This window comes from Octopus bimaculoides, chromosome 7 (genome assembly GCF_046866305.1).
Source record: "Octopus bimaculoides isolate indiv1 chromosome 7, ASM4686630v1, whole genome shotgun sequence".
Lineage (NCBI taxonomy): Eukaryota > Metazoa > Mollusca > Cephalopoda > Octopoda > Octopodidae > Octopus > Octopus bimaculoides.
In genome coordinates this window covers 31,096,358-31,107,381 of record NC_142934.1, presented here as the reverse complement: position 1 = coordinate 31,107,381, position 11,024 = coordinate 31,096,358, and positions in this window count along the sequence as shown.

Here is an 11,024-nt window from a genome sequence, read left to right as displayed (position 1 = left end):
CAATGAAATGCTAGAAGCATTTGAACCCATGATCAATGAATTGATGGTCCAATACCTTATCCACTGAGCCATCTCTTCCTGTAACTCCAATTAGGTTATCCTAAAGAGCTAATATTTAATGAAAGATCATATAGTATTTTTAAATTCCTCTATAAAATATTCAGGAAATGTCTTACACTTCCCAACTCTAAGACAAGCAAAAAGAAAAAAATGTCATATGTTATAGATACGGTATTTAAAGACCCTGCCTCCACACTCACCCTGCCAAAAATTGAAATATACTGGAAGAAGTCGAGAGTTTTATTGGCATGCAACCAGTCAGCAATTTGTCAGTAAGAATCCACTATTCTATCCAAATATCACACCAAAAAGGACAGTGAAAAAGATGATATGATATGGGTATTTGATTTATAAAGAACAGTGAAAAAGATAGAGATGATATGATATGGACATTCAAGATATAAAAAATGTTTAGTTAATCTGAAGCACCGGAGATTATTTTTATCTTCTTCCATAAAATAGAAGGGAAAACAAAAACAAAAAAGAAAAACCCATAGAAAATGAAAAACAAAAAGGGAAAATAAATAAAATGAATACAAAAATAAAAGAAGAAAGGAAGGACTAATAAAAAAGTAATAAATGATTCTTTAAAACCAATCAACTGTGAGTGGGTGATTAAGATTAATTATAATTTTTGTAAGAGTGTATGTAAAATGGCTAGCATATTTACATGGTTTCATATGTATATTATATTGAAAAGGTTATGTGGTTTCACATAGGAAAATTTATATTAAAAAACAAAGATGTTTTGAGAATGTTATGAACAAAAGAAAGTAAATATTTACATTTTCATTGAAATATACTTCAGGTTTTAATTGTGTTATAAGACAATTTAGTCATGCTATAACGGAAAATAAATTAAAATAAATTAAGATTAAATTAAATCAGCTGTAATGGAAAATAAATTAAAATAAATTAGATTATATTAAATCAGAATTTCATGATATCAGTTCTGGAAGTTTGCATGTTTTTATTACAAAATTCACATGATGCTGGTAGTTGATTTCTGTCTACCTTCCAAAACTGATATTTTCCCGCTTCTCACAGCACAGCTAAATTATCTTATAATACAACTGAAACCAGTGGCATATTTTGATAGAAATGTAAATATTTTCTTTTGCTTGTCCATTTTCTTCTTTTTGTTTTATAGTAATCTTTTTTTCTCACCCATCCATCCATCCATCCATCTGTTTACAGATAAATAGATAGATATATGTATGCATGCATACATACATACATACATACATAGGTACACATATATACATATGCATGCATGCATGTATGTATGTAATGTGTGTATGTTCAAGTGCAAATACAAGAGCTTGCACAATTTCACTAGCTTTGATTTGTAATTCATTCTGAAGGTATAGTGTAAAACATCCAGATAAGCTTTTGAGTTGAACATTATCAGTTTACACTATATGGGCAGATTTAGAGAGAGAGAGAAAAAAAGAGAGAGAGAGAATAAATAATCCTGTGATAGAACATAAAGTTAGCAAACATCTTGAAGTTTGATGGGTGATGGATGGCATAAAATAAAGTCCACCTGGACAGATGACAGTGGAAGAAGGGATGAAATTCACCGGCCCCTTACAAAAGACAAACACCGGGTCAACAGAATTTCATTGAATAATAAATCAGTCAGTGACAAATCTGGTTGTAAGGGTGTTGATTGTTGGTTCAAATCTTATAACATCCATTCTGTAAGCAAACATCACTGAAAGAGGACTTTTATCTTATGAGGCATCATGTATGGAAAGAAGATTGCTGTCCTAACATGAAATGCAGGACCTTAATGTGAGTGCATATATATTCATTCAAAAACAACCAAATATTTTCTTTGGGTTTGTACTTTATAACAGACAAGTACCACATCCAAATGTGGTTGTAACTAGTTTAGCACAGAAGAAAATGAGGTAAATTGCTGCAGAAGCTGGAGTGCAGCATCTGAGGTACAGTATCTTAACTTAAGACACAACACAATATGTTGTGTGCAGCCATTTGATCTTTGATGTCAAGACCACTGACTAAACACAGTAACTACTCAATTAGTGTTACCTCATTGCTTAAAAATGCCAGTTTCAGTGTTTGGACTGGAATATCTTATAACAAAGAGCATGTGAAATACATGAAAAGTCAATTCTAAATATTAGCTGTGGAAGGTTACTTGATAAAGGCAGATGATATCTAACAGAGAGAGAGTTAGAGAGAGAGAGAAAGAGAGAATATAAGTCTCTATGTGTAGAATCTATTGAAATTTCTAAGCCAAATAAATTCAAAATGTGGTACTGAATGGTAATAATGGTTATTGTTTGAGCAATTTGTAATACAAACGAAACGATAATTATTATGCTGATGATAATAATTATTTCTAATTTGGTACAAAGCCAGCAATTTTGAGGGGACGTTGTCAATCGATATCATTGACCCCAGTATTTGACTACTACCTTTCTGTTCTTATTGATTCTGGAGGGATGAAAGGCAAATGTAACCTTAGCAGGGTTTGAACCCAGAATGTAGAGTCAGAAGGAATGCCACAAGGCAAAAAGCATTGTTTTTTAATGCTTTAACAGTTCTGCCATCTCATCACTAGGAATAAATTGTGAAAACAAAATCTTGTAAATTGCTAAATCATCCTCTACTTCATCCAAATATTGATAAGTTAGAGGTGAGAGACTGGATTCTAACTAACCCCATAGGAGAGTGTATAAAGACAAAATATATATTGCCCAAAAGAAAAGCCAACAACAGCAAAAATTCAAACAAAGAGATGTATATAAAACAGAGTTAAAAAAGAAAGTAGTATAATAAAATGAGTTAAAAAGGAAAAAAAAAGAAAACAATTAAAATTTGTTTTACCGGGTAATTATAAAAAAGGTGATGATATTTGAAATGGAATAGTGGATTAGACATTGACAAAACCTAGCTAGACAGTGATCATACTCACACTTACATATTTACACTGAATTATGAAGAAAATTATAACAGGTGTCGGTGAAAATAAACTAAGTTTTGAGAAAGTATTTCAGTTATTTGAGAAATATTACCTGAGTATTTGATAAAATGGACATGCTTACAAAATAATAATGCAGAAAACAACAACAAAAAAGAAACAGTGCATACTCAGAATTTTTGGAGTATAGGATAAACTACACACATCATTTGTTAGCTGTCAGGATACTACCACTTTAGAAATTCCATGCTTTCTGAAGTTCACTAATAATACACCTGATGTACCTATGGACTCTTTCCTCTTAATGTTCGCTTCTGTATTTTTGCATTTTGCTCTGTGTACTCTTCACATACTTCTAGCAATCATTCCTATCTTTCTTTACTTGGCTTATGAATACCCTTTTCAGATGAGTTTCAGTGCACCTGAGCACTGAACACAATAAGCTCATTATTATTATTATTATTATTATTATTATTGTTATTATTATAAAATATATCCAGTAGTTTTGTAGTTTGAGGGAAAACAAAGTCAAAGAAATTTGTAACAATAGACAGCCTCACCTCAGCCATCAGAATATTTGAGTAAATTCTTCCAGTTACTTAGAAAAATGTAGCCAGATGATTGGGACAATATACCTAGCTTTTAGGGGGAAGAATATGTATGGCCTAAATGTTTGTGAAAAGATATGTTTTAGAAGGTATTATGTACATATATACATATTTACTTTAGACACACACACACACATACACACAAAGGACACATTTGTATATGTACATGTATAGGGTCTTTATAAAGTCTTTGTGCAATTTTAAATTTGTATAACATTAGATTTATATATGAAGTAGAATCAATCAGTGAAAAATATAAATGAATCAATTTAGGACGTTTCCAAATGGATTTATCCTTAGAATTGTGTATTTTTATATAGACAAATGATGACATGATTCTGTAGTTCCAGAAATATGCTTTGCTGCAGATTATTTATAATATCCTGATTCACATAAGCCTGCAAAATATCTATAGAATAAAGCTTATTGGAAAAAATAATAGTCTTTAAAGCACCCCACAAAATACAGTTAAAGTAATTATTAAATTTCTGCAAAAAAATCAAAACAAAAAAGAATAAATAATTATAATATATTTTCTGATTGACTCAAATTAAATAGTTTTGTCATCTAAAAATAGTTTTTACAGATTCTATCTTATGTGTAATTATATTTGTAAAATTAGAACATTTAAAATTGCATAAGGACTCATAATGACCCTTTATATATACACACACACATACTCATGATGCAAGTATGCACACACACACACATGATGTACTATTCCATTATTGGTGGGATCAATATAAAAGGTTCTTCATCGAGTGAGAGGTAAATATCATTTAATATACACACCATTTAAATTTGTGCTACTATTAGTTTCATGCTCATCCAACCATTGTGGTTTTATAGCATGAAAGTAATAGTAACTTGAATTTAAATCCTATATATATATATATATATATATATATATATATATATATATATATATATACTATGTTAGTTCTAGGTGAATTTGTCTTCGATTTGTCTACAACAATTCATCTGTTAGAACTCAGTATTCTTTTATTTTACAGTAAACCTGCAGATCAGCACAGACTGTGATATCAATTTATAAATGAATGATAAAAGAACAGGAGTTATGCAATTACTTCCATCAGCTTTCTGTGTGTATCATATGTCTTCCTCAGAGCCATTTAAATGAAAGTGATTACATAAATCCTGTCTTTTGTCATTTTTAATATATATATATATATATATATATATATATATAAATATTTTTAAATATATCAATATCTCTTTTACTCTTTTCGGTCATTTGACTGTGGCCATGCTGGAGCACCACCTTTAGTTGAGTAAATCGCCTCCAGGACTTATTTTTTGTAAGCCTAGTACTTATTCTATAGGTCTCTTTTGCCGAACTGCTAAGTTACGAGGATGTAAGCACACCTGCATTGGTTGTCAAGCGATGCTGAGGGACAAACACAGACACACGAACACACACACACACACACACATATATATATATATACATACGACAGGCTTCTTTCAGTTTCCGTCTACCAAATCCACTCACAAGACTTTGGTCGGCCCGAGGCTATAGTAGAAGACACTTGCCCAAGGTGCTAAGCGGTGGGACTGAACCCTGAACCATGCCATGTGGTTCGTAAGCAAGCTACTTACAACACAGCCACTCCTACGCCTATATATATATATATATATATATATATATATATATATATATATATGTATGTATGTATAACACTCTGCTGAGTGGTTGGTGTTAGGAAGGGTATCCAACTGTAAAACTCCTGCCAAAACAGTCACAGAAGTCTGGTGCAGACTTCAGCCTGGCTGGCTTTTGTGTTACCGTCCCACCCATGATAGCATGGAACATAGACGTTAAATGACGATGATGATGATATATATATATATATATATATATATATATATATATGTATATTATTACTATTATTGATAAAATACAGAAGTTATTTTCTCATAACAGCCAGTTCACCAATTGGCTTAATATCATGAGACCCTGACAAAAGGATGAAGGGAATGGTATGGCTTGTGCTCTCTGCCACTGGAGGTCTGAAAATACAATTGGTATGAAACTGATTGGTAGAAGAGGCTGATATGGGAATATAATATTATATATCATTATTGGTTTCAAATTTTGACACAAAGCCAGCAATTTTGAGGGAGGGCTAAGTCAATTACATCGTCCCCAGTAATCAACTGCTACTTTTTTTATTGACTCCTAAAGGATGAAAGGCAAAGTCAACCTTGGTGAAATTTGAACTCAGAATGTAAAGATGGATGAAATGCTGTTAAGCATTTTGCCTGGCATACTAATGATTCTGCCATCTCACCACCTTAATGTTATATAACTTTATTAATAATAGTAATATACTCACTCTATTAACCAATATATAGAAGCACCTGTTTTTTTCTGATTCATAGATTTTTAGATAAATATGTACATGCACACACACACACACACACAGACACACATCATAATTTCATGCTATCCATTTATCCTCTGTAAAATACATTTGATAATGACTGTGATATTAAGAAACAGTTATACTTAGTGATAAGAGGAAATGTGATCAAACTAGATAACAAGTACTAATGATATGAGTATAATGTGATGAAGATGGTAATGGTGATTAGGATAGTATGATGGCAGTAATAGGAGTAGCTCTGCAGCTGATATTTTGATGGGAAAGCAAACAACCAATGAAAGTAACATCTATATAACTACAGCAGCAACAGCAGCAATAATGATAATAATTCTCACTACTAAAGGCTCAAAGCCTGGAATTTGGGGGAGGGGACCAGTCAATTACACCCCCCCCCCAGTGTTTCACTGGTACTTGATTTATAGTAACAATAATCCTTTCTATTATAGGCACAAGGCCTGAAATTTTTGAGGAGGAGGAGGACAGTTGATTACACAGAGGTATTTATTTCAATGACTCTGAAAGAATGCAAAGTAAAGCCAAGCTCAAAATGTAAAACTGGGAAAAATGGTGTCAAGCATTTTATCTGGTATCCTAACAATTCTACCAGTTTGCCACCTTAATGATGATGATGATGATGATGATGATGATGATGATGATGATGGCGATTGATAATAATAATAATAATGGTTTCAAATTTCGGAAAAGGGCTAGTGGTTTTGAAGGGGAGGGGAAGTCAATTATGCTGACCCTAGTATATGACTGGTACTTACTCTATTGACCCCGAAAGGATGAAAGGCAAAGTTGATCTCGGTGGAACTTAAAGATAGGCAAAATACCACTAAGCATATTGTCTGGTGTGTTAATGGTTCTGCCAGCTTTCTGCTAATAATAATAATAATCCTTTCTGCTATAGGCACAAGGCCTGAAACTTCGGTGAGGGGAGTAATCGATTACATTGACCCCAGTACTCAACTGTTACATTTTCATCAACCCTGAAAGGATGAAAGGCAAAGTCAATCTCAGTGGAATTTGAACACACAATGTAATGACGGATGAAATGCCGCTAAGCATTTTGCCTGGCATGCTAACAATTCTGCCAGCCTGCCACCTTAATAATAATAATAATGGTTTCAAATTTTGGCACAAGGCCAGCAATTTCGGGGGAGGAGAGAATTGATTGTATCGACTGGTCCAACTGGTACTTATTTTATCGACCTCCAAAAGGATGAAAGGAAAAGTCAACCTTGGTGGAATTTGAACTCAGAATGAAACAACAAATGAACTGCCACTAAGCTTTTTACATGGTGCGCTAATGATTCTGCCAGCCCACTGCCTTAACAATGACAACAGCAACAGCAACAGCAGCAACAATAATAATAATGATAATAATAATAATGATTTCTCATTTGGCAGTACGGAGCCACCTATTTGTTTTGTTTGAGTGACTTAAGAGAAGTAGTGTACAATTGATTAAAACATTATCACTTTACATGATGTAACTTAGTTTACTGATCCTGGAGCAATGATTGGTGAAGTTGACTATGGCAAGATTTGAAACACGAAATATAAAGAATCATAATAAAAGCACTCTGGTATTCTGTGTATTGCTCAACTGCTTCCAGTAGTAAATGGTAATAATTAATATAGTCTGAAGAAATGAGATCCAGTACATGACTGGTACTAATTTTGATGACCTTCTTCCCGCACCCTCAACCCTGATCACTCTTCCCACTGCCCCTGGAGGGATGAAAGGCAAAGTCTGCCTTGGCAGGATTTGAACATACAATGTAGAGGAATGAAACTAAATGGAATACAATTTCTGCTGGTTCACCAACATTAACAATAGTGATGTTTGACAAAGGCCTGAAACAGGTTATGGAAAAGAAGTACAAGTCAATTACCACTGACCAACTTCAGTGGTATTTAATTTTATCAATGCCAAAGAGATGAACAGGGTGGCAAAATTTGAGCACCCAACATAGATGCAGAAAAAGGATACAAAATACTTTTAGTTATTAATCTGATGCCCTAATATTTCTGTAACTCCTTTACTCTTAAGTAATAATAATAATAATAATAATAATAATAATAATAATAATAATAATCCTTTCTACTAAAGGCACAAGGCCTGAAATTTGTTTGTGGTGGGGACTAGTCAATAACATTGACCCTGAAAGGATAAAAGGTAAAGTTGACCTCGGATGAGTTCAAATTCTGCCAATGTTGACTTTGCCCTTCATCCTTTCTGGGTTGAGAAAATAAATACCAGTTGACCACTGGAGTCAATGTAATTGACTTACCTTTTCCCTCAAAATTGCTGGCTTTGTGCCAAAATGTAAAACCAATAATAATAATCTTTTCTACTAAAAGTACAAGGCCTGAAATTTGGGGGAGGGAACTAGTCAATTACACCGAACTCAGTATTTTATCGACCCCAAAAGGATGAAAGGCAAAGTCGATCTCGGTGGAATTTGAACTCAGAATGTAGCAATGGGCGAAATACTGCTAAGCATTTTGTCCAGAGTGCTAATGATTCTGCCAGCCTGCCACCTAAAACCAATAATAATAATGATAATAATAATAATAATAATAATAATAATAATAATAATAATAATAATAATAATGATGATGATGATGATGATAATGGTTTCAAATTTTGGTGCAAGGCCAGCAATTTTAAGGTCGGTGGGTAAGTTAATTATGTTGACCCTAGTGCTCAACTGGTAACCATTTTATCAACCCCAAAAAAATGAAAGACAAAGTTGACCTCGGCAGAATCTGAACTTAGGATGTAAAAATGGACAAAATGCCATTAAGCATTTTGCCCAGTGTTCTAATGATTCTGCCAGCCTGCCACCTTAATAGTAATAACAATAACAACAACAACAACAACAACAATGATAATAATAATTACTAGCTGAACTTGTGAAAAATTCACACAAAACATAAAAAATGTAAACAGTGTACTGGTGCGAGAAATGTTTGTATATTATGACTGTCTTGTCTTTACGTTCTAAGTTCAAATTCTGCCGAAGTCGACTTTGCCTTTCGTCCTTTGGGGCTCGATAAATTAAGTACTAGTTGTGTACTGGGTCGATCTAATCAACTGGCCCCCTCCCCACAAAAATTTCAGGCCCAGGCAGTTACAGAATATAGAAAGTAATGTAACACTAATGACTATATATTCCAACCAAAATATCTCGGTTACACAAACGTAAACGGAATTACTATTTAACCTTAAAATACAGCATACATATTCAAAGAACCTTCTTGGTTTAGTGGTATGGAACATTTTTCTGGTATTCTTTTATTCTTTCACTTGTTTCAGTCATTTGACGGTGGCCATGCTAGAGCACCACCCTTTAGTCGAAGAAATCGACTCCTGGACTTATTCCCTGTAAGCCTGGTGCTTATTCTATCAGTCTCTTCTGCTGAACAGCTAAATTATAGAGACGCAAACGCTCCAACATCGGTGTGAAGCAATGGTGGTGGTGGGACAAACACACACATACATATGATGGGCTTGGAGGTAGCGGTGATGCTGGCTGGTGCGATTTTGTGGTTTCCTGGTATGCCAAGAGAGATCCAGCACACAATCATATACATACAAACATACACATACATGCACACACATACACAAACACATACCTAGAGATAGAGAGGCAGACAGTCAGACAGTAAGTGTCAGGTAGTCCACAACGAAGTTTTCACCTCTCTCTCTCTTCCTACCTATTGCTTTGTTACTGACTGGAATTGTTTTAGTTGTCTTCAAAAGTGAAATTGACATCCAATATTTGCTGTGTTTAAGTATCTACTGTCTCTCTCACTCTCTCTTTCTCTTTCACTTCCTTTGTGTTCCTCTTCTCTCCTGCTTTTGATTGAACAGTATGGATATGTATCTAGGTATCTACTTCTCTTGCGATGAACGCCGCCACCACTCACCGTCTCTTTCCCACTCTCTCTTTCTCACTCAGTTTTTCTCTCTCTCACTCTCTTTCTTTCTCTCTCTTAGGTCCTCTGAAATATTTAAAAAGACAAAATAAACGCCGTCACCACTCACTGTCTCTTTCACTCTCTCTCTCTCTCTCTCTCTCTCTCTTACTTCCTCTCTGAAACATTTAAAAACACAAAACGCCATCTCTACTCACTGTCTCTTTCACTCTCTCTCTTTCTCTCTGTCCTCGTCTCTCTCGCTTTGCCACTTCTTTGAAGTGTGACACACAACACAGGTACGTACAAAAACAAGAAGTTAGCGTATTAATATTATTGATAACAATCTTTGACTTTTGTACAAGACTAACAGTTTAATGGGAGGGAATTGGTTGATACTTTTTGATCCTACAACTTGACTGGAACTTTATTTTGTTAATCCAGAGAGGATGAAAGGCAAAGTTGATCTCAACATGATGTAAACACAGAATGCAAATAGCCAGAAGAAATGCTGCTAGGCATTGTCCAACATGTAAAGGATTCTGTCAGCTCACAACCTTAATAATAATCATAGGGGTTTCAAATTTTGGCACGAGGTCAGCAGTCGTATTGAATTACATGAACCCAGTACTTAACTGGTACTTATTTTATCAACCCCCAAAAAGATGAAAGGCAAAGCTGACCTTGGCAGAATTTGAACTCTGAATAAAAAGCTGGAAGAAATGCAACTTAACATTTTGTCCAGTGTGCTAATGATTCAGCCAGCTTGCTGCCTTCTTATTAATAATACTAATAATAATAATAATAATAATAATCCTTTCTGCTATAGGCACAAGGCCTGAAATTTTGGGGAAAGGGACTAGTCGATTACATTGACCCCAGTATTTCACTGGTACTTAATTTATTGACCCTGAAAGGATGAAAGGTAATGTTGACCTCGGCGGAATTTGAACTCAGAACGTAGCAACAAGCAAAATACCACAAGGCATTTCATCCAGCATGCTTGCGATTCTGTCAGCTTGCCACCTTTTTAATAATAGTGATGATGATGATAATGATGATTTA